Source organism: Sceloporus occidentalis, unplaced genomic scaffold (genome assembly GCF_023333645.1).
Source record: "Sceloporus occidentalis isolate IW3139 unplaced genomic scaffold, rSceOcc1.0.p SCAF_4, whole genome shotgun sequence".
Classification (NCBI taxonomy): Eukaryota; Metazoa; Chordata; class Lepidosauria; order Squamata; family Phrynosomatidae; genus Sceloporus; species Sceloporus occidentalis.
The window spans coordinates 135,107,224-135,122,929 of NW_028316984.1; the positions used below are offsets into that span (position 1 = coordinate 135,107,224).

Sequence of the window (15,706 nt, forward strand, 5' to 3'; positions counted from 1 at the left end):
CCCAATCCCCTAGCCCTCCCTCCTTCTGCTAAAATACAAATGAAACATCATACTATATAATAACAATAGCAGTATCACACATTACACCCAGTTGCATAGAGAATGCAACTAAAATTAGGAGCACGGAAAAATATCTACAGGAGTTGTCATAGGGAGAGACAGTGGGTAGGTGAGCAGTTCAGGTTCTCATTTTGGAGGTTAGTCTGGGAAGGCTTGCTGGAAGAGATCAGTCTTTATCACCTTTTTAAAGGCCCTTAAAGATGTAATTTGGTGGATCTCCTCCGGCAAGTCGTTCCACATTTTCGGAGCGGCGGCTGAAAAGGTCCTCTGCGAAGTTGCCACCAGCCTGGTTTTCTTCAGCTATAGTAGGTTCCTCCCAAAGGACCTGAGTGTGTGGGAAGGATTGTAGGGAGAGAGGCATTCCCTCATGTAATCTAGACCCAGGCCATGTAGGGTTTTATAGGTAATACCCATACCTTATACTGAGCCCGGCAGCTAATAGGCAGCCAATGTAGAGATTTTAAGATAGGTGTAACAGGGTTGTATTTAGAATCCAACCTGGCTGCCATATTTTGAATGAATTGCAGCTTCTGAACATGGCACAACGGCTGCCCTATGTAGAACGCATTACAGAAATCAAGACGAGAGGTTACCAGCGAGTGTACAACAGTTTCTAGGTCCACTTGTTCCAGGTAGGGTCGCAGTTGGCGTATCAGCTGAAGCTGGTAACTGGCACTCCTGGCCGTCGCGTCAATCTGAGAAGTCAGCTGAAGCGACGAATCCAGAAGTACCCCCAGACTGCGAACACAGTCCTTTAGGGGAAGTGTGACCCCATCTAGGATTGGTGAGCATATCTTCATACCCGGTTCAGGTTTACCTATAGCGAGTACCTCAGTTTTGTTTGGATTCAGCTTAAGTCTATTTTCCCTCATCCAATCCATTACTGGCCTCAGACAATCATTCAGAGGGGAGATGCCTTCCTTGGTCACTGAAGCAGTCCGAGACATGGAGAAGCATATTTGGGTGTCATTAGCGTACTGATATCTCCCTGCCCCATGTCTCCGGATGATCTCACCCAGCGGCTTCATGTAAATGTTAAACAACATGGGAGACAGTATGGCTCCCTGAGGGACACCAGATACAAGTCTCTTTTAGAAGAGCAACTGTCTCCCAGCATCATCATCTGGAATCTACCGAGAAGTAGGAATGGAGCCACTGCAACGCAGAGCCACGGATTTCCAACTCTCTCAGGTGTTCCAGAAGGATACCATGGTCGATGGTATCGAAGGCCACTGAGAGGTCCAAGAGCACCAGCAGGGTCACACTTCCCCTGTTGATGCCCAGACGGAGATCCTCGACCAAGGCGACCAAGGCAGTCTCCACTCCGTATCCTGACCTGAACCCAGTTTGAAATGGATCGAGATAATCGGTGTCATCCAAGACTGCTTGGAGTTGATTTGCAACGGCCTTCTCGATCACCTTGCCCAGGAACAGAAGAAGAGAGACTGGCCTGTATTTGTTATGTTATTTCTGCCCAGTACTATCCTTCTTAATACAAGGGACATGAGGAACAATTTGTGGAATATTCCATTTTAATAGAAAGACAAGCAGTGAGTCTAAAACTGTTTTATTGCTGAACTTTATTCACTTTTAACAAAAAAGTATTCCCACAATCAGGCACAACTATGTAACATAAAGGTTTCTCTTAAGGAATTTATTTCACTATTAATATTTACATTGACTTAGAAGAGAACAGGATCTTGGCACAGAAAGTCAGCCCCAGCATATCCTCTTCTTGGCAATGTGGCTTTAGTCACATGTCCTACAACTGGAAAACAAAGTGTATGTACTATATTTACTTGACTATAAGTTGACCTGATGTATAAGTCGAGGGCAGGATTTGGGGCCAAAATTATGAATTTTGATATGACCCGCGGATAAGTCGAGGGTAAAACTTAGGGGCATGTAACAAAGGATGTAAAGGTTTATGCAAAGGAAAATGATGCCAACGAACTTATAAAATTCTGACAGGCATAACTGTTTCTGTTCATCCTAAAGCCTGGATGGATGAGAGAACAGAGGGGATCCATGCTTCTTTTTGGTGCTTCCAGGATGGACTAAGCTCTTGCCTTTTACCACACTGTTCAGAGAAAGAGGATGACTCCTATAAGAGTTAAAGTACAGTACTTACACTGACCTGTGGATAAGTCAACCCAGTTTTTTGGGGTTAATTTTTTGACTAAAATTTCTAGACTTATACATGAGTATATAAGTACTTTAAAATAATCACCATATTGATCAAGCACATGCAGAAGGTGCACTTGCTAGAGGAAGAAGAGCGATACTAAGAAGTAGACTCAAGAGGAAAGGCATCACTAGTATTAATCAAATGCATACAAGCTTACACCAAAACCTTTCAAGGTGATACTCTTGGTTCTGATAATGTAATTACTACACTGGACAGACACACTCTATAGGTCCTTTGTCTCCCCTGGCATCATATAGCTCCTGCAGTTGCCATTTCAATTCCAGCAATGGCACCAACTGAGCCAAAACCAAAGCTAGGTTGTGGTGGTGCTATAGCCCCTGCAACCCAGAGTCATCAATTCCCACTTTGGGAAGAAATTTCAGCCACTTAGCATTGCCAGCACATTGTTTCCTCTCCCCATTCCACCTCACCCAACACAGGCCACTTACAAATGGGGAATCATTATCTCATTCCAGAAGCACACAGCATTTATCTGTGTGCTGTCCAATTCACAGGTTTTCTATTTCAGTTACCATTTCTGTAACCTTCTGTCAGACAGCCATATGGAGGCACTGCTTCTCAAGATGCTTCTAGTTTTGGATCATTAAATCTGTTCATGAGTGCAACCACCTCCATTTAGATGTTGGCAGCACAGAGCAAGCTGAGAGCATGCTCTGTGTAAAGTTCTCTAGCAGGGTCTAAGATTTACTAGAATAGAAGTTGCAGCAATTGCCATAGCCAGGCATAGGCCTGGAAAAATTAGCATCTGTTGGATCCTTAACAGCAGAGAAGCCACACTATAAAAATCTAGGGGTAATCTTTTTTAAAAATAATATCCATTCCCACACACAGAGGGTTAATTTAAAACAATCCCAAAACAAAGCAAGCAACAAACAGAACAGGGAGACTGTCACAAAAGAATTTTTATTTTTTTGAGCTGCTGCTTTCCTCAAGCAAAGTCCACTTGGTAGTTAAATATTTCAAAATGCTGAGCTGGATAAGAACCATGTTGAAAGAAACCTTTTTACTAGCCAGAGGTTATGCTGCATCCTAAGCATTCAGTTAACGTTTGGTGGAGTGTACATTCACCAATTTTGATTTATTTTTGCAGCATTCCAGTCTTCTCACACAAACCAGTACAGCAGGACAATTACTTTCAAAAGATTGTGCAACCAAGTAAGTATTTAAGGAGAATTGGATACAGCCAACCATTTATATTAATATTTGAGACATTTTAGCAAATACACCTACATATTTCTGCTCACTCTTCCATACCTCATGAGAGTATACTTAATACTAATCTAAGCCTGTAAATGAGAATTATTTCAACTTTCACTTGTAAATAAATGACTGTAAAGACTGGAATGTACCAATTTGGAATTACTGAGATAAAGAGCTTGACAGGGAAAATTCTAAATGGATGAATACTGTATATAAGAGCTCCTATCTACTATGCCTGTCATTTCAATAAAGAACTTTTATGCCTTAGGTTTATAGTCTAATAGATTAATTCTGAGAACATAGCACCACACAGATTTCTGACCATTCTTAAATTCCCATTTTCATGACCTGCATAAAAGCTTTTAACGAGCCTGTTCCCAAGCACTGTTAATACAAAAGCTGTAGAACACAGATCTTGTCTTAACTTGTAATGACGTTAAGGTATGCCAACCTATTAGAAAAACTCATTTGTACCATCATGGTGAGCTAGAGAAGGAAATGCCAATACTGTAATACTGTACTGTAAAACATAAAGACACTCATTTTTAAGGCAATGCTTTATCTTTTAAGTATGCAACTCTTAGACATTTTCCAGTACAGTTTTGTTCCCACCAAGCTACATTATCTCTCTGTTAGTCTGTTGACATGGCAGCTTGATATTACAGGTCAGTACTGGGCCTGTAATTGACTAAAAACAGTTGTTTAGGAGGCATTATGTGGTCCGTACTGGGTTCAGCTACTTCTCCTGTACAGACTGTGGATCAAGGCAAGCCTTTAGCAAAACTGACTAGAGCGCAGGGCAAACAGCCTGCATATACACCTCTCCCTTCTTTCCACCAGAAATGGCAAATGCCCAATGCCCATGTAATATGTCAATGCAAAAAGTTAAAGCCAGGAAGGCCAGTTTTTACATTCTCAGGGGCAATTACTTCAGTGCTTGAAAAAGGCAAGTGTGCAAACTTCAAATTGCTCGGCGACTTATGGCAACGCTATTAATTACATAGGCAAGGAATACTGAAGAGGTGGTTTTGCCACTTCCTTCCTCTTATATAAAGCAAATAGCACCTGCTATTTGTTGGCAGTCTCCCATCCATGTACTAATCAAGGTTCATCCTGCTTAGCTTCCAAGATCAGATGGGATCTGGTGCCTTTAGGGTATTTAAGCCCCCAAAGGTACTATTTTAAAAATACTGCTCCCAACTGACCATGCTGGCAGGGGGAGTTTGGAAGCTGCAGTAAAAAAAAACCGCAGCAACAACTTTTTGAGTTCTCCTATTCTCCAGATGGTGGGTCAGGCCAGAAATTTATTTGGCAATCAACCCAAACTTATTGTTGACCAGGTCCCCATAATATAGCTTGTAGCTCCAGGCAATAACAGCATCAATGTTTTGAAGACAAGGCTCAGAACTTTCTCTTTGGCTTTTTTTTTAATGTAACAAAGTGAATCATATAGTTGGAAGAGACCACAAGGGCCATCCAGAGCAACCATTGCCCCATGAAGGAATACACAATCAAAGACTCACAACTAATCTGAGTCTCACAACTTTTGAAAATCATTATAACCTCGAACTATGAGAGGTTACAAGCAGGTTAACAAAAAACACATTAACACATGCTGCTATGTTGCAATTGTGTTGCACATGGGGAGACAGCATGTCTGAGTTTTCCTACAGGATGGTCTTCCTGAATCCATGGAGAATTCTAATATTGTTCCCATTCCCAAAGGAGCACCCACTGACAACCAGAATATGTAGCTTCTAGGCTCTTGACATCATGGTGTGCAGAAAAATAGCATGGGATTTTTGTTGTCCTGGTACATTACATTGATTACATTACACTGACTGGTACAAAAAGCATACCAATAATTAAAAGCAGTACAATTGCCAGTACCTTGATTTGGAAACAAAAACCTGTATATGGCAAGTGGCTTTGATTTAAGATACTGTTTACAACTCTTCGAGGACAGTATTACAGAATACCTACACTGTAGATCTACTTCTATATGGATTCTGCAACACAATGGGACTCTGGACAATGTCCTGACCTAGAGCATGAGACTTATGGCCATGTCACTATATATAAACACACTAAGAGTTCAAATTTCAATTCTGGCCATCTATGGGGGACCTGGAGTCTTTTATTGAACAACTTGAATCTATAAACACACTATATATACACACACCATTCATAAATCATTCCCTGCACTTGTGATGCCCTTTATTGTTACTAACACACCACTTTCCAAAAAAAGCTTTCCAAAGAAGTGTACAAGGTTTAAGAACAATCAAAACAAAAAATCAAAGTCCATAGAACATGCACAGATTCAAAAAGCCAGCCAACTAAAATAACTGATTAAAAGCCTTCCTCAGCCAAGACTTAAGAGGCCTGTCAAGAAAAGTCAGAGGGATCCATAGTTATATCTTCAGGGACTCATTTCATAAATATGAGGCCACTGCTGAAAATGTCCTATCTCTCACTCATATTTGTTCCGATAGATGCTGCAAATAATGATTAAATCAATAGGGGCCCCTGTTTCAGATCTTAATGCTTGAGCAAGTGCAAGCAAGTACTACAGGCAGGTACTAGATTGCAAGCAGTTCATTTCTCCTACATCTGGTTAAAGAATGGAATCTTAGATGCAGAAGAGTAGTAGTTCAAGATTATAAGATCCAAGTTAGAATTCCTCCATTAGCAATATTTACTACTTTTGAATATAAGTGGAACTATTCCTCTTCTCAAGGAAGTGTTCATCACTTGTTGAGCTCCACAAAATCAGCCTAAATTTTATTATCTAAAGGATCTGCAGTAGATGTCAATCTCCAAGAAACCTGTTCAGATCTTCCAATTGCATAAGTCTACAATACAATTGAATCAGCCCAAATTCTGCCTCCGTCCATCTTTGACTCCAATAAAATACTGGATTCCAAGCTGAAATTAATGTGAGTGATTTTATGAGCAAAATGCAATGCAAATACCTAACACTAAGCCTTTATAAGAATTAATTCGAAAGGTATTTTTCTCACCACTGAAACAGCTTTCTTCAGCACTGTAAAATCCCAAAGCAGAGACCCAGCTTGTGCACTTTCTCACTCTTCAGCTTCCAGCACCTGTGCAGTATGCCAGTGTAACTACTCAGTCATGTTACTCTCTGCTTCTCAGGCTTCCCTCTCATCACAGCTGATGGCTCTAAGGCAGCTGCATAGGGGAGAAGAATGCAGGTGCAATTGGGCCACCAACCTCATGATTCCCAAACCATGAAGCTTCCTCTAGAAACCCAGAACACAGGGGCAAACTCATCACTAATGCAAACAACAAAGCAAGGCTAGAGACATAAAAAAGAGAGGCAGGAATGACTGGCTGCTTTAGCCACCAAGCTTTATAATTAAGAACACAGGTTTGACCTGATGCATTGCCTCTAAATTATCCCAAAAAGTCAAGAACTCTCATCTCCCTGTATATAACCAAAGGGAAACCTGTCTACCCTCAAGCACATTTCTCCAGATAATCAAGCTGTATTTCAAGGTATCATATAAAACAAAAGGAATTATTTCCATTACAACTGGAAAAGGAAGCTAAAACATTATTTAATTCCTCTATGTGTGTGTATTCTGTCTGCCTGTGGGACCCACAGTTTTCAGACCTTTGGAATAATTTGGTGCAAAGCTGCATTATAAAACCAGTCTTTGGAGCTCCTCCAGAAGTTCTAAGTCTGGACAAGTAAGGAGAGTGACCAAGAAGTAGGCTTCTTAAAGTCTAGTATTCCACAAATTCTCTTGTACCTTTAGGTAAGTTTAGGTTTGCCTTCATTTTTTTTTCTTTAGTATTTCTTTCATTTCACTTTATTCTAGCCATTTTCAGTAAACCCTTTTTCCTACTATAAAATTTATTGTTGTCATGTTGCAGTTAAAGTGTGATGTCCATAGGCAGTGATATTCCATATTTCACAAAACAGTATGTTTGAGGTTGGGGTGGACATATCTGTGGTTCTCCAGGGAACCCAAATTAGATTGCATCTCAGAGCAGCTGGGGTTCAACACCTAGGGAAGGACAAGTAGCAGCTAGTGAGTGTTAATCTGAGGAGCGGCAAGACTTGAGGTATTGGAGGTATGTAGATGTGGTGCATTTTAAACTTAAATTATTGCCAAAAAAGAAAGCAAAAACATAGCTCAGACTGGTGGATGATCCAGATAGACACTGAAAGGAGAAAAAGCCCATACTTCTGCTTCCTAAATGCCATCTGTGATGTGGTATACAATATTTAAATAGTCATTAGTTAGAAGACTAGGGTAAAAAGAGATCTCCACTGAGCCATAATGCTTCTAATTGTGCAAAGTGCTCAGAGATCTGGAAGCCATGCCCTATGAAGAACGGCTTAGGGAGCTGGGTATTTTTAGCCTGGAGAAGAGAAGGTTAAGAGGTGACATGATAGCAATGTTTAAACATTTGGAAAAATGTCATACTGAAGGAACAAATTTGTTTTCTGCTGCTCCAGAGACTAGACCATGAAGTAACAGGTTCAAACTAGAGGAAAAGAGGTTCCACCTAAACATTAGGAGGAATGTCCTCGTTAACAGTGGAATATGCTGCCTCAGAGAGTGGTAGAGTCTCCTCCTCTGAAAGTTTTAAAGCAGAGGCTGGATGGCCATCTGTCAGGGATGCTTTGACTGTGTCTTCTTGCATGGCAGGGGGTTGGGCTGGATGTCCTTGGGGTCTCTTCCAACTCTATGATACTATGAATTCCATTTCTGCTCTTTCCAGGTATCAGCCCACACTTAGAAACAGGCAGTTCCAACTAGCAGTTTTCATTTTTACCTCTCTGTATCATAACTCCAAATCCTTTTAATGTCTTCAAGGTAAGTCTAATCAAGAGAGCATCTGCTTTTTAATCAAGCAGATGGAAGAGCTACTCTGAGAGATTCATTTTATCCACATTCAGAACATCAAATATTTCAAAAGACGTGCAAAAGACTTGGACTGACTTTAGTATCTCTGTTATGTCATCTCTGGAAGACATGAAAAATGCAAATAGGCACATATGAAGTAACTTGTGGCTTTTACCCTTCTCCCTTTGACCAGCCCTTCAAAGAAATAGATCCAGTTAAGGGCAAGAGGCAAGGAAAAATGTAGCTGGCACAGTAAGCTGTCAAACTGGTTCATGGCTTGTGCAGTTTGTAAAGCTCCTCTGACATTTCTTTTGAGGAGCTTCTGACCTCTTTCTGTAGCCAAGAAAGGACAAACCACAGATGGTCTTTCCCCTTTGCCAAAGCAGTATTAAGTTTCCCAGTGCAAGAAGACTATGGCAGCATATTAGCATCTTTCCTTCACGGTCAAGAGTAATCCAACATTTCTAAAGCTCAACAACACAGCCACATGGGTTGAGAGTGGAAACCCTGCCACCTGTATGTCCACATTTCAATCTACAACTAAATGCTAGTCAATTCACACAGATAAGTTACAAATTACAATGCCTGAACTTACAGAGGCAGACTCCTCAACATCATAAGGGGTATGGCAAAGGGATCTTGTAGCACCTTTGGAACTAGCTGTGTAGAAGTTATAGTATGAGCTTCCTTAATAAGGGGTAGTCTCTGTCACCAACAGCATAGTTCTGCATCATGCCCTCTTGTGCCAAAAAGCAAGATATTTGTTACATTGAATTTATACCTGTAAAAAGTATAACTTGGAATCATCTACCTTTCTTTCCTGCCTGCCCAACCCTTTAGGCCAGTGGTCCCCAAACTGTGCTCTTTAAGGGATTTTGGACTTTAGTTCCCAGAATCCCAGACTATTGGTCAACACAGCTGAGGCTTCTGGAAGCTGAAGTCCAAAATCTGTTAAAGGGTGGTTTGGGAACCACTGCTTTAGACTATCTTTCCAAGATTTCTTCCTTTACATGGAAAGCTTCTTCTCATTATTACTACCCACCTCAGGATACTGAAAGAGTTTGGTGCTAAGCACATGTCTGAAATCGGGCTGAAGCAAGAATAAGAGAACCAAACACTTCTTCTAGACTGCCTCTGCCTCTCCACAACTTGTGGGGATGCAAGATGCTGTTGTGCCTGGAGTTCCTATAAAGCAGGCAAATCAAACCACCCTTCCCCAAAACAGAATCTGCTCCTGTGTGAGTAAATTTTGTGTTGGCGTAGCAGATTTGCTTCTGATTGCAGTTCATCATTCCCACAAGTATAAAAAATGAAGCCTCTGATAGGTGGAAGTAGCACGAAGAAAAGGGGTTCTGCAATGGCCAAAAAACAACTTATTCTCCTTAACAAGAGGTTCTGCCAAACTCCCCTGCAGGCCTGCAGCTTCGATTTTCCATGTGGGAAGGCGCTGGCCAGAGAAGCTTCACAAAGAAGCTCTGTCGCCTGCCTCATTCCACATTAATCAAAAGCGCCTGCTCCCCAACAGAGAGGGGGGGAGCTCCCTACCCCAAAGTCCTCTTGGAAACCAAATTGAATGAGGATGCATTCATGGGCTCAGCTGCTGATTCATTTGTCCCTAACAACTCCAAAATGGGTAGGCAAAAGGATCTTGCCACACCTAAGTGAAAGGAAGAGAGCCAGTGCAGCACAGGAGTTTAGAGTGCTGGACTATAGTCCAAAACACATTGCAGAAATAATCCACTTTGAGACCGCCTTAACAGCCCTGTCTCAATACTAGGGACTCCTGGGAAGTGTAGCCGTGTGAGACATTTAGCCTGCTCTGTCAGAGAGCTTTGGTGCCACAGTGAACTACAATCCCCAGGATTCCCTAGCACTGAGCCAGGGCAGTTAACGCTGTCTCACACTGGATCATTTTGGCAGTACATTTTGGACCTATGACTCTGAAGACCAGAGTTTGAGTCCTGGCTTGATCATGAAACCCACTGGCTGATCCTGGGCAAGTCACACTCTCTAGGCCTCAGGGGATGGCAATGGCAACCCCCCCCTCTGAAGAAACCTGCCAAGAAAACCCTGTGAGGTTGCCCTAAGTCATAAATGACCTGAAGGCACACAGCTGAGGGGGGAAAAACAGCTGGTGGCATGAGCTTTGGCAGACCTGAGCCAACTTCCTCAGATGCATGTTTGGAGTGAAGAATTCAGAACCAGACCTTTTGTTTCACTTCACTTTATTCTAGCCATTTGTAGGAAGCAAGATGTACTGTGCCATGTGTTGCAGCTAAGTTGCCATGTATATAGTTGCCATATGTTGCAGCTAAGGTGCTAGGCACAGAGACAGCACTCTTTTGCAAAACAGAAACGTCTCTGGATTCTCCACTCCAAAGATGCATCTCAGGAAGTAGGCTCAAGTCTACCAAAGCTTATGCTACCAGCTTCTTTCACTTAAAGAGAGCATCCACACTGCAGAAACAATCCAGTTTGATAGGTTTTTTTTTTTTTGGTGGGCTTTTTGGGCTATGAGGCCGTGTTCTAGAAGAGTTTATTCCTGACGTTTCACCAGCAGCTGTGGCTGGCATCTTTCTCTGCATATGCCAGCCACAGATGCTGGCCAAACATCAGGAATAAACTAGAACAGGGCCACACATCCACCTGAACATTAGGAGAAACTTCCTGACAGTAAGGCTGTTCGACAGTGGAATGCACTTCCTCAGAAGGTGATAGAGTCTCCTTCCTTGGAGGTCTTTAAACAGAGGCTGGATGGCCATCTGTCAGGGATGCTTTGATTTGGATTTCCTGCATGGCAGGGGGTTGGACTGGATGGCCCTAGTGGTCTCTTCCAACTCTACGATTCTATGATTCTATGAAAAACCCACAAAAAACTATGGATGCCGGCCATGAAAGCCTTTGCCTTCACAATCCACTGGAACTGCCAGGGCTTCATGCTATGGCATTCTGGGAATGGTGGCTAGTTGTGGCACCAGAACAGAGGTCTACCATTCCCAGAAAGCCACAGCGTGGAGCCCTAGCAGTTCAAGTGGTGTCAAACCGGATTGTTTCTGCAGTGTGGACGCAGCCTAGGTCTCCAAGACCCCTCTGCAGGCTGATTTTCCAGACCAATAAGGTTTCTGAATTCTAACTCCAAAAATGGGTGCTTCTCTCCGTCCCCTTCCTCCTGGAATAGAAGCCCATGCCTCCCCCCTGGCCCTTGGTTTCAAGCCAAGCCAACCAAAGAGGAGCTCCCTACCTGCCCCACAGATGCCGTCCCACCTCCCTCTGCCGCCTGAGGATCTTTGGAGGGCTCTTTCTGGGGAGCGAGAGAAGCAGAAAGTGACCTCCAAGCCCCATCCCAGAGAAGAGGAGAAGCCCCTTCAGTCTCTTTTCTCCACCTCCTAGGAGCTCTTTGCCTGGCTCTTTGCTATGGAATTCTGGGATTTGGAGTTTGTTGTGGGGTTCAGAGCGGAGCTGAACCCACAACAAACTCCAACTCCCAGAATTCCATAGCAAAGAGCCAGGCAAAGAGTTAAAGCGGGTCCAAACCGGGTCATTTCTCCAGTGTGGATGCAGCCCAAGGGCAGGTTCCCTGGAAACTCACCTCTCTCAGCAGCTGCTCTCTCTCTCTCTCTCTCTCTGGAGACTCAGCAGCAGCAGCAGCAGGCCAAGCGGTGGGAGGGTCTGTGGGGGAGCGGGCCCAGGAGGCAGGGCCACTTTCCCCGCAATAAAGCCCCCTGCCCTGCCCTCCTTCTCTTGCTCCAACTTCGGCGCTCCTCCGCAGCCCTCTCCGCCTCTTTAGCAGGACAGAGGCACACAGAAAGAGAAGGGAGGGAGGGAGGAAGGAAGGGGTCTGGCCCAGCCCACTCCCCAAAGAGCCGGGAGGAGGGGGCCAGGGAGGAAAGCCAGCCCAAGGAGGGAGGCAGGAGAGCCCAGGTCTCCTCCTCCTCCTCTTTTCCTCCTTTTCTCCTCCTCTTTTTCTTCTCTTCCTCCTCTCCTTTTCCTCCTCTTCCTCTCCTTTTCTTTCTCTCCTACTCTTGTTCCTCCTCTTTTCCTTCTTATCCTCCTCCCCTTTTCCTCTTTCTCTCCTCCTCTTTTTCTTCTTATCCTCCTTCTCCTTTCCTTTTTTCCTCCTTCTCCTCTCCCTCCTCGTTTCCTTGTCCTCCTCCCCTTCTCTTCCTCTCCTCCTCCTTCGTCTTCCTTCTATCAGCGAGGGAAGGAGGCGGGAGCTGCTGCTGATCCCTTTAGCCCTTCTGTCCCTCTGGGGATGAGCAGAGGCCCTGCCCAGCCAGCCAGACCAGACTTGGCCCTCCTTTGCCAGGGCATGCCCTCCATTTCAGCCTCTGCCCAGGAGGAATTCCCAAAAGGGCCTCCATTTGGAGCAGGACGAAGAAGCATGGGTTTATATTTCTAGGAGTGTGCCAAATGCATCTGAGGAAGTAGACTTTAGTTAGGAAAGCTCCTGCTGCCAAGGTCTTTCTTTCAGTCAGTCTCAAAGGTGCCACAAGTCTCTCTACGTACTGATTCTACAGACGAATACGGCTGTATCTTTAGAATTCTTTCTTTCAATTAGCCTCAACGGTGCTACAAGAGCTCTCTACAGACTGATTCGAGGAGTGTATGTTCTTTGGCCATGTCCTTCATTTTTCTTGAAGGGCCTCTATTTTGCAGTGCTTTGTCCTCCTTTGTGGTGAGGACACATTGGGTCACCCTGTGCCCGGGGGGATAGAAAAGAAGAAACAGGGTGGGATATTATACTGTAACTGGAGGGGACATGGTCTCAAACGTCCAGGCCTCAGGGAAAGCAAGGGTGCCTCTGTACATGTGGAGAGTGTGTGGCTACGAATGAATGGCACTGACTAGTAGTCACCCAGCTGGGCTCTGGCCTGGACAAGGGGGCTCTCACACCCCCAAACTAGTGTGGGTTTCTGGCCCAGGATGACCAGACATCCTTTTTATGAGGGATATTTTCCTCCCTTTCCACCTTCTGTCCAGGAGGAATGTCCTCCATGTGGAGCAGGACTAAGCAGCATAACTTTACATCTCTAGGAGCGTTTTTAGCTTTTCTTTGGTTGTGTCGTCCATTTCCCTTGCATTGCCTCCATTTTGCAGTCTCCTTGCCTTCCTTTGTAGTGGGGACATACTGTATCTGGTCAGCCTGTTGTGGCCGGTTTAATGCTCAGCTCCTGTTCCCTGAACAAATGAGAAAAGGCGGGAAATAGAAAATGCACAGCTAACCACAACTATCTTGCCAGGCCTTCTGAATCCTTAGTTCTGCACCAAGGGTGGGATCTATGAAGCAACAAGCAAGACAGCATGGAGGGGGTCGGTGCAGGGTTTTAGGTTTTTCCCAAGCCTTCTCTCTAGTGCACAGGGGAAGAGCCTTGGCTCAGCCTTAAGGGGCTCCTTCCTTGCCAAAAGGAGGTGAAAGCAGTGATTCATCCAGGCCCTCTCCTTTGAGGCTGCTGGCACTGTGCACTTGGAAAGCCAGAACACTTTTTGTGCCCATTCATTGACTTCTCCATTGGCTACAAACCAATTGGTTGGTGTCTAAGAGCAAAGGATCATGTGGGCTGCATCCACACTGCAGAAATAATCCAGTTTGACACTGCTTTAACTGCTCTGGCTTAAGGCTATGGAATTCTGGGAATGGTAGTTTGTTCTGGCACCAGAGCTCTCTGACAGAGAAAGGCTAAATGTCTCACTTCCCAGAATTCCCTGGAATTAAGCCAGGGCAGTTAAAGCGGCCTCAAACTGGATTATTTCTGCAATTTGTTTTGGAACATTGTTCTACTGTGTAGCTACAAGCACCCTAGTGGGAAAAGAGTAACTTTGTGGGATCTTGTAGTAAATGGGAGAAAGTTTTCTTACATAGATCAGTTTTTGGTTTTCTGAGGTAAACCTGATGGAATGTGTGTGTACTTGTTGTCTATCATTGTTGTGTGCCTTCAAATCATTTCCAACTTATGGTGACCCATTAGGCAGACCTATCAGAGGGTTATCTTGGCAAGTTTCTTGGGGGGGGGGGTTGACATTGCCATCCTCTGAGGCTGAGAGAATGTGACTTGCCCAAGGGCACCCAGTGAGTTTCATGGCCAAAAGCGGACTCGAACCCTGTCCTCCAGAGTCACAATCCAATGTTCAAACCACTTCACCATGCTGGCTTTCTCTGATCAAGGAGCAAAGACACCAACCACTAAAGAAAAAAAAAGTAAGACCTTATGGTAAGGACACCATTAAAGGTAGGAAAGCTATTTTAGGGATCTAAGGCGCTGGCTATGGGGCGCCATCGTGACGCGCGAGGGGCGGCGCTTTCAGATGCCCCTCACCCCTTGCACGTGACGAGGGTGTCAAAATGGCGGCACCCTGTACTGCCATTTTGACATGACGGACGCCTAGCCTTGGCACCTTGCGGCATCACAACCTTGCCACAGAAAGAACCCACTTTTTGTGGGTTCTTTTTGCTGTGCGAGCGAGCCACACGGTTTGTCCGCTGCGGCTCCCTCGCACAGCAAACCAGGGCAGCGGGAGACCGCCCTTTTTGAGCAGTCTGTATTCTGCCTAATTAAACAATGAACTAAGCTAGTGGTACAAGTAGGAGATAATATGGGGGGCAGGAAGAGAAAAGTTGGAATGATTCCTAAGAGTAACAGGAGAGGTTAGGATATGTGGATAAGAGATGAGGACACTTTTGGTCACTACAAAGTGCTTAACCATCTCAACTATTTAGTCTTTTTAAACAAAAATGGATTACCTATACATATATTTAATTTGTATGACTTTGTCCTGATTGCAAAATTAGGGTGACAGTCATAGCTGAATTCCAAGACACAGGGACAGATATTGGGAGTGGCAATTGGGAGTCAAAAAGCAACTGGAGATAATAGCCTTACAACTGTTGTTTTTTGTGTGTTTTCAAGTTGTTTCTGACTAATGGTGATCCTAAAGCAAACCTATAATGGGGTTTTCTTGGCTAGATTTGTTCAGAGTGGGTTTGCCATTGTCATCCTCTTAGGAAGGAAAATGTGACTTGTCCAAGATCACCCAGCTGATTTTTACTTGGCTGAACCAGGATTCCAACTCTGATCTCCTGAGTCATAGTGTTCAAGTCACTACACCACCGCTGGCTCACAGCCTATCTAACCTGATTTCTAACGATAGTATCTTAGATACTTACCTGAGAATCTGTGTATTTGAATACAACAAGATTTCCTTTTCAGCATATACGCATGGGACTGGATTGCACAGTTAGAGTCCTATGCACATGTGTTTCAGAATAAGTCTCAGTGAACTTGATGGGATTTACTTCTAAACAGATAAACATAAAATCTGAACTGCATATCCTATTGAAACCAGTTAACCAAATCGT

General features: G+C 44.1%; 1 protein-coding gene across 3 annotated transcripts in view; it reads right to left on the minus strand.

The window, feature by feature from the left end:
• The window catches only part of PACSIN3 (protein kinase C and casein kinase substrate in neurons 3), a 44,032-nt gene extending 31,482 nt beyond the window's left edge, over positions 1-12,550 (minus strand). The window contains exons 1-3 of one of the 3 annotated variants that reach the window (XM_089521585.1): positions 11,942-12,550; positions 6,493-6,664; positions 1,737-1,828 (exon numbers count right to left, since the gene is read on the minus strand). The gene's annotated coding sequence lies outside the window, so the exon portion shown is untranslated. The remainder of the gene's footprint in view (positions 1-1,736; positions 1,829-6,492; positions 6,665-11,941) is intronic. The other 2 variants (XM_089521584.1, XM_089521583.1) reach the window with 2 other exon arrangements.
• Between the last annotated feature and the right edge of the window lie 3,156 nt (positions 12,551-15,706).